Source organism: Centruroides sculpturatus, unplaced genomic scaffold (genome assembly GCF_000671375.1).
Source record: "Centruroides sculpturatus isolate CEXI.00-Female unplaced genomic scaffold, Cexi_2.0 scaffold262, whole genome shotgun sequence".
In the NCBI taxonomy this organism is placed as follows: domain Eukaryota; kingdom Metazoa; phylum Arthropoda; class Arachnida; order Scorpiones; family Buthidae; genus Centruroides; species Centruroides sculpturatus.
This window is the reverse complement of record NW_019384536.1, coordinates 171,385-180,629: the sequence shown is the minus strand read 5'-3', so window position 1 is coordinate 180,629 and position 9,245 is coordinate 171,385. Positions and strand designations below refer to the sequence as shown.

General features: G+C 33.5%; 1 protein-coding gene across 1 annotated transcript in view; it reads right to left on the bottom strand.

Annotated features, from left to right (window-relative positions):
- LOC111623244 (general transcription factor IIH subunit 1-like) overlaps positions 1 to 3,798 on the bottom strand; it is a 59,127-nt gene extending 55,329 nt beyond the window's left edge. Inside the window, exon 1 of the mRNA XM_023365742.1 lies at positions 3,743 to 3,798. The gene's annotated coding sequence lies outside the window, so the exon portion shown is untranslated. The remainder of the gene's footprint in view (positions 1 to 3,742) is intronic.
- Between the last annotated feature and the right edge of the window lie 5,447 nt (positions 3,799 to 9,245).

The following is a 9,245-nucleotide window of genomic DNA, read 5'->3' as shown; positions in this document are numbered from 1 at the left end:
ATTCTTTTGAAACATCTACAGTAGAGCGTCGATTATCCGAAAGTCAATCATTCGAAAGAATTCCAGTGAGCAAATTTAAATTTTCGCCAGTGATGTGGCGCTGCAATCTTTGGCTATATTTTGGACTACTCAAATATTTTATTTTTTTGATACTAAAGTAACTTCTGAAGCATAATTTTTTATTCTTTTTACATTTTTCAATATATTTATTTTGTTTGTACAAAATAAAAAATAATTTTTAACGATACGATAGTCTTCGTTAGGCTTAATATCGACGAAAATTCAACACGAAGCGACACGCAACGGAGAAAAATGTCAAGATAAGATAAATTAATATATTTTTTCGTACATAATCGGTTATCCGAAACATCGATTCCGAACAACCCCAGTCCCCAATTGATTCTGATAATCGACGCTCTACTGTATTAAGACATTCAGGTTGAATAAAGGTATTGAGTGAATGACAGGAAAAGAAAAAGAGTTTAGAGGTCGACCTATAACAGAATATTGAGTTATAGTAAAAAACAGAACACATTACTTAAATTAATTAAAATAACTATAACCATAAGGCAGATAATAGGAAGGGCTTATCACGCCAATGATAATGAACACAAACGCTCAAGAACGCTCAATTTCTGTAATGACAATGTTACACTTAAAGACTAATTTGCCTAGATCTGAATTGATATTTGTGCATGGGCCTTCATCTATTAAAAGTTAAAATAGATAAAATTAACAGTGACATCTGGCTGCATCATATGTTGTCACCACTTGTGCTCCAGATGTGTAAGGTAACACACCTCCTTTGTAACCGCTCCCTGCATCTTGTAGAAATGCCTGAACCTGCAACTCTGTTGTCCTACTGTTTTTTGGTATTTAAATAATTTAAACTGACTGTGTAACATTAGTTCATAACTGTTAACCAATATTTTGGCTAACTCTCAACTATTTTTGTATCAGCACCCTGATCGTCATGTTACCATGCAAAGTTAGGAATAAATATTACTCCTGTCTACATTGACAATGCTTACTGCTCATACAGTCATGGTGTTGTTTTCATCTTTATATTGTATAGCTTTAGGCATAGTTTTAAGTTTAATTTTAAATTTAATTTTTTTCTCCTTGTATAATTTTTAAGTATACTAAGACCTCTCATTAATACCAACTGATGAGGGACTATTTTCCTATTGGAAAATAGTCCGAAATGCATTTTGGATTTTTACGGTTTTTATACTTATGTAATCATCTTATTGTACACCCCTTTTTGTTTTATTAAATGTTTTTACTTTGATTCTTGAGCATTTGTGCCCATTATCATTGGTGTGATAAGCCCTTACTATTATCTGCCTTACAGTTATAGATATTTTAATTAATTTAATTATACTTAGGGCTAAAAACAATTTCTGTAATAATAATAATTTTAATAATTATAATAAATCAAAAATTGGGTTTGTGGAGTTGTTGTTTACATGTAACTAATTAACTGTAATATCACCATTGAAGCATTATGAAGAAAAACAGAGTTTAGTTTTATTGGGCTGTAATTTGAAACAATTATAGACCTATAAATTCCCACTGCTGTCCATCTGTCTGTCCTTCCTTAATCTCAAAAACAGTATTAGATAGATGAAAGCAAAGACCAGATATGGAAAGCTTAGGGGGTAAGAGGCCCCAATTAACTATATACAAATTTCCAGTTTGCACTGGAAATCATGTTATTTGGAAGTCACAATTCACAAATTCCCCCTTGTACACTGTAGTTTGAGATGAGGCTTGCTCATAAAGTGCTTGTTGGAGAGTGCACCAACAAGCGACACTGTACAAAATTACAATTCTCGTCATGTTCGGTCAAGGAAGGCAAGACAGACTGGACTGATGCACTTGTAGAATGATTGCACTTCGCCATGTTGTCAAAACAAATTCTTGCATTGAAATTCAGAGACCTCTACCAACACAGAAAAAACACTATTGCAAAGTGGAAATTTTAAAAGGTATTTTCCATGAAATTTTTTACTAATCCTTATATATAGAAAACCAAGCTTATGTTATAATAATAATAATAATCAAATGATAGAGTCATATTAACAATTCGCAAAGTATCTGCACAGTAAGCCCAAAAAATATATACGTATTTTGGAAATGTTGAGTCGGATTAGTCTAGAATCGATTAATTTTATGGAAGAAAATCTTTCAAACAGCCGTAGTCCGTANTAACTATATACAAATTTCCAGTTTGCACTGGAAATCATGTTATTTGGAAGTCACAATTCACAAATTCCCCCTTGTACACTGTAGTTTGAGATGAGGCTTGCTCATAAAGTGCTTGTTGGAGAGTGCACCAACAAGCGACACTGTACAAAATTACAATTCTCGTCATGTTTGGTCAAGGAAGGCAAGACAGACTGGACTGATGCACTTGTAGAATGATTGCACTTCGCCATGTTGTCAAAACAAATTCTTGCATTGAAATTCAGAGACCTCTACCAACACAGAAAAAACACTATTGCAAAGTGGAAATTTTAAAAGGTATTTTCCATGAAATTTTTTACTAATCCTTATATATAGAAAACCAAGCTTATGTTATAATAATAATAATAATCAAATGATAGAGTCATATTAACAATTCGCAAAGTATCTGCACAGTAAGCAGAACTTGCAGGACTCAAACCTGCAAGTTCTGCTTACAGATTCTAACATTCTTTCTGATCCTAGTCCCCAAACTTTTTGATCATATCTTGTATATTCATCTCTTCTGCATAAGATGAAAATATGTGAAATATTTATATTAAACATGTTAAAGTAATTAAATCTTTCTTCTGTATGTCAGAATTCTAACTCAAAAAATACTTGCACCTTTTCATTTTTTAAAAATACTCATTTGTTTTGAATTTAAATATTTCTTCCATCTATTGTTCTAAAAATTACAAAAGTTATTGGATGAAGTTGAATCAAAAATGTTCCAAATTAATTAAGACTTACAAGATTTGGTTTCTATAACAATCAGTAATAGAAAATATATTGATCATGATGCCAAGATTCAAGGACTGTTATGATTATGAATGGAATGTTCTGGATTACCTATGTTAAACAGTTAAAAATATATATTAATTTATCAATATGGAGTCTATGTATGTTTCCAGTGTATGAAAACTAAGAAGGCTTTTTTCTCAAGCCATTATGGGTTCAGCCAGGCTAATAACAAATTGACCAGGTAGCAAAGGACAGGGCCAACATACCGGGACAAACCACCCCTCCAAAATATTTTTGGGGTTTTTAAACCACACAGATTTGATCCTACTTCCACCCGAGCAGTAGGCCGACACATTAACTATCTCAGCCATCCAGCCAGAGCGAATTAGTTCAGAGAATGACTTTGTTAAAATGGCAATATGCGTCATACTATATGTAGAATTATCAATGTAAACCACTAATATATTCTATGTGTTTTGGACATGTGTAGCATGTATGTCTCTATTGTAAATAAAATTAATAGAGGAAACGTTGGTATATGGTTTATACAGCATTACCTAATCTTTACTAATGTGGGTCTATCCTAATATTTCGTTCTTTTTACAATAAAAATTCTGTATCAACAAAATTTATTTTATATTTTAGAATTCAAATAATTTTAAAGTTAGCAGCATTTCAATTTAAAGAATTTTCCTCAGAAATATAATCGTATCGAACAGAAAGTCGTAAATTTGTTAGAAAGAACCGCAATCTTACAGAAGAAAAAACTTACTTTGTCTAAAACAACAAAATTACTTCCATATGAAAAATATTCTGCAGTGTTGCCAGATCAAAATGTTTCCGAGTAAAATGTCTAGCAGAAAATTTTTAAAATAATTCGTAAATTATTTAATATAAAAATTATTTTACATTTTTTTTTACTTTTCAAAATTATTCTATTTAATAGTATTATAAATACTTCACTTTCCTTTTCAGTCCGTTCATCTTATTGTATACTTTTCGATTGACGGCCTCTTGACGGTCGGATGGCCAAGAAGCCATCAATCGGAAAATCCCCAAGAATTTTTCAGAGGTGATCCGTCCAGATATGTCGGACCCATCCCTCACCACCTGGCCGAACCCTTACAGGCCAGATGGTCGCGCGGTCAAGGTGGCAGCCTACCGCTCTGGGGGACCCGGGATCGAATCCGGACGGGTCAAAGAATACCCAGGAATTTTTCGGAGGGTGGTCCGTTCGGATATGTCAAGCCTGTCCCTCACCACCCGGTCGCCCCATTGTGGGCCTGACCGAACCCATAATGGGCCCTGCTATAAGCAGAAGCGCCGCTAGCTGTTTGAACGCCCGTGTGCAATACCGATTATGCCGCCCCCGTTTAACTACGACTACCTACGCTGAGCTTGCCAGAAAGGTTCTTTAGTGTTGTCTCATAAGGGTGTGAAAAAAGAAAAGAAATACTTTACAAAGAAAAACTATTTATTTTTATTACTAAATTATTTTTGTTTACTTAGGTGTAAAACCATATAAATATTTACCTATAGAAATTGAACTCTTCTTGCCTTTATGTTTGCGAAATCTGCTATCAATTTCTTGTATCCAAGCTGTCTAAAATTTCGTGTTCAATTGAAACTATAGCTAAATTACTTAGTCTTTGCTGGTGCATCGTTAATCATAAATAGTTTTATTTTATAATTTTTAATTTTGAAAAGGACCTTTCACCAAATGCAACTGAAACCAGCAATGTAAGTAATATTCTTAGTGCTATTGCAGTGTTTGGAAATATTGAAATTAAGTCATTAGTAAAAAGATATTGTAATTGCCGCCCCCCTGGACGTGCCGCCCGCTTGCAGTGCACGCCTTGCACGCCCGCTTACGGCGGGCCTAGCTATAAGAGGCCCTCTTAGTGCCCACAGGGCGAAAAGAGTAAAAAAAAAAAAAAAACCTGGCCTAACCCAAAATGGGCTTGCTAAAAGAGGTCCTCTTAGCAGTAGCGTAGCGGCCCGCCCCGGGCGGCACTTTTTAGGGGGCGGCAAAATTTCACAATAAATAATAATAATATCTTGTAAGAATTTGAACCGTTTTATTTCATATTTTCGTCCACCTACGACTCGGACCGATTGAAATGAGCACAGAAGTGTTACCATCCATCCGGATAGTCCGGGAATCGACTCGCCGTCTGGGGATATCGTGCGCGACCTGTTGACTTTTTTTTTTTTTTTATCTTTTCTTTTTACCCGTACGATTCATTCGTATCATATACACCTCCAATATCCAATACGGCTAAGTCATCTAGATTACTTACGTTATTCCTTTCTTCATTGCAAAATGATATACCCATGCGTCAGGAACTTCCGTTCGAACAAACCTCACCTGCCGTCAGGGTCGGCGATTTTAAAAAGGTGACAACACTAGCACGGAATTTTTCGTTACTTATTCTGTGAAGAAACTGAATTTTAGTCTTTTAAATTGAGATACCTAAATAAGGGGGCGGCGAAATTTTCCTCCGTCCCGGGCGGCTGACACCCACGCTACGCCACTGGACNAATAGTAAACAAAAATACTTTCGTTTAATTGAAGAATCAAACATCAAAAGCTTATCCGATTATTTTAAATTATTTATATTCGTCTGAAAGAAAATTTAATTGGTATAATCGCAAAATCGTTAGCTTTTGAAGTGTTCTCGTTGAAATTTTCTGAAAAACATCTTCAAGCATTTCTTCGTTTTCCTATTTGAAGCACTTCAGATAAATTGAAGTTTTAATGCATAAACATCGTTAAAACTTCAATTATTTATAAAAAGAAATAATTTCAAATAATCTCAGAAATAAATATCTACAATTTACTAACGTATAAACGTCTTTGTTTTATAAGATTAAAAGTATAATTGGAAAATTAACATATATGAGAGAAATATTAGGAGTATAATCATCAAATAATCTCAGAAATAAATAAACTCTAGGTAGAAAAAATGTGTCTAAAAATTAATAATTATTTCATCATGCATTAAATATCAAAATATAACTCAACAAAAATAAGTAAAGAATAATTATCTAATTTTACCATATGATATGTATCTTGATCAATGGATTACTTTGACAAATTTCTTTTCTGATACAGTTGCACAATTTCCTAGAAAGTTTTTCATAAATTCAGCCAAAATGTTATTCTAGTAGCCATAATCTTCAATAAGTTTTTTCCATTTGTTGATTTTTCTTTATTTTTAAATTTCATTAATAATTTACAAATTTCAATATGCAATAACTCATAAGTCAAAACTATAATTCATATATCATGTTGCATTTCAGTAAACAAACTAATTGCATAATTTGTATATACTGTTACTATAATATTTTCCAAATTCTGATTTAAAAGTAAGTATTATTATCTAAAACTTGTTCAAAAATTATAAATTTATTTCCATTAAACATCTTCAAATTTTCATGCGTCCTTCAAATTCAATTTGCAATAAAAACCTGCAAAGACAAAACAGATAAATCAATACTCTTAGAATGTCTACATATGAAAAAAATAAATTATAATCTGAATTATACACTAAACAACTCAAAATAAACTTCTGAATATTTTTGTAAACTATTTTTAAGGCTAAACTTTAATTAAATCAGGTGCTAAAATTTCAGTAAGATTATATTAAACTATAGTGTTGATAAATCACCAAACAATCACCTAAATATCTAATATTTGGTGATTTATTGTATACTACTTGGGCTTTGAGATGTTATTATTTATATAGTATTGTTTTACACGGGGGTTACATAAAACAAAATTTTATGTAAATTTGTACTCCACAAAAATGGAGCACAAATTTTGCATTTTGATTTTATTTACTTACTTATATTCAAAGTTTTGTGCACTTAAAGCCTGCACTGTAATAGTTGAATTTTATGTGATAACAAATTATAAGCATATAGTTTATATAACACCATTCAGAAATATTTACTAATAGTATAATATAATTAAATTTGAATTTAAATATTTCTTCCATCTGTTGTTCTAAAAATTACAAAAGTTATTGGATGAAGTTGAATCAAAAATGTTCCAAATTAATTAAGACTTACAAGATTTGGTTTCTATAACAATCAGTAATAGAAAATATATTGATCATGATGCCAAGATTCAAGGACTGTTATGATTATGAATGGAATGTTCTGGATTACCTATGTTAAACAGTTAAAAATATATATTAATTTATCAATATGGAGTCTATGTATGTTTCCAGTGTATGAAAACTAAGAAGGCTTTTTTCTCAAGCCATTATGGGTTCAGCCAGGCTAATAACAAATTGACCAGGTAGCAAAGGACAGGGCCAACATACCGGGACAAACCACCCCTCCAAAATATTTTTGGGGTTTTTAAACCACACAGATTTGATCCTACTTCCACCCGAGCAGTAGGCCGACACATTAACTATCTCAGCCATCCAGCCAGAGCGAATTAGTTCAGAGAATGACTTTGTTAAAATGGCAATATGCGTCATACTATATGTAGAATTATCAATGTAAACCACTAATATATTCTATGTGTTTTGGACATGTGTAGCATGTATGTCTCTATTGTAAATAAAATTAATAGAGGAAACGTTGGTATATGGTTTATACAGCATTACCTAATCTTTACTAATGTGGGTCTATCCTAATATTTCGTTCTTTTTACAATAAAAATTCTGTATCAACAAAATTTATTTTATATTTTAGAATTCAAATAATTTTAAAGTTAGCAGCATTTCAATTTAAAGAATTTTCCTCAGAAATATAATCGTATCGAACAGAAAGTCGTAAATTTGTTAGAAAGAACCGCAATATTACAGAAGAAAAAACTTACTTTGTCTAAAACAACAAAATTACTTCCATATGAAAAATATTCTGCAGTGTTGCCAGATCAAAATGTTTCCGAGTAAAATGTCTAGCAGAAAATTTTTTAAATAATTCGTAAATTATTTAATATAAAAATTATTTTACATTTTTTTTTTTACTTTTCAAAATTATTCTATTTAATAGTATTATAAATACTTCACTTTCCTTTTCAGTCCGTTCATCTTATTGTATACTTTTTGATTGACGGCCTCTTGACGGTCGGATGGCCAAGAAGCCATCAATCGGAAAATCCCCAAGAATTTTTCAGAGGTGGTCCGTCCAGATATGTCGGACCCATCCCTCACCACCTGGCCGAACCCTTACAGGCCAGATGGTCGCGCGGTCAAGGTGGCAGCCTACCGCTCTGGGGGACCCGGGATCGAATCCGGACGGGTCAAGGAATACCCAGGAATTTTTCGGAGGGTGGTCCGTTCGGATATGTCAAGCCTGTCCCTCACCACCCGGTCGCCCCATTGTGGGCCTGACCGAACCCATAATGGGCCCTGCTATAAGCAGAAGCGCCGCTAGCTGTTTGAACGCCCGTGTGCAATACCGATTATGCCGCCCCCGTTTAACTACGACTACCTACGCTGAGTTTGCCAGAAAGGTTCTTTAGTGTTGTCTCATAAGGGTGTGAAAAAAGAAAAGAAATACTTTACAAAGAAAAACTATTTATTTTTATTACTAAATTATTTTTGTTTACTTAGGTGTAAAACCATATAAATATTTACCTATAGAAATTGAACTCTTCTTGCCTTTATGTTTGCGAAATCTGCTATCAATTTTCTTTTATCCAAGCTGTCTAAAATTTCGTGTTCAATTGAAACTATAGCTAAATTACTTAGTCTTTGCTGGTGCATCGTTAATCATAAATAGTTTTATTTTATAATTTTTAATTTTGAAAAGGACCTTTCACCAAATGCAACTGAAACCAGCAATGTAAGTAATATTCTTAGTGCTATTGCAGTGTTTGGAAATATTGAAATTAAGTCATTAGTAAAAAGATATTGTAATTGCCGCCCCCTGGACGTGCCGCCCGCTTGCAGTGCACGCCTTGCACGCCCGCTTACGGCGGGCCTAGCTATAAGAGGCCCTCTTAGTGCCCACAGGGCGAAAAGAGTAAAAAAAAAAAAAAAACCTGGCCTAACCCAAAATGGGCTTGCTAAAAGAGGTCCTCTTAGCAGTAGCGTAGCGGCCCGCCCCGGGCGGCACTTTTTAGGGGGCGGCAAAATTTCACAATAAATAATAATAATATCTTGTAAGAATTTGAACCGTTTTATTTCATATTTTCGTCCACCTACGACTCGGACCGATTGAAATGAGCACAGAAGTGTTACCATCCATCCGGATAGTCCGGGAATCGACTCGCCGTCTGGGGATATCGTGCGCGACCTGTTGACCTTTTT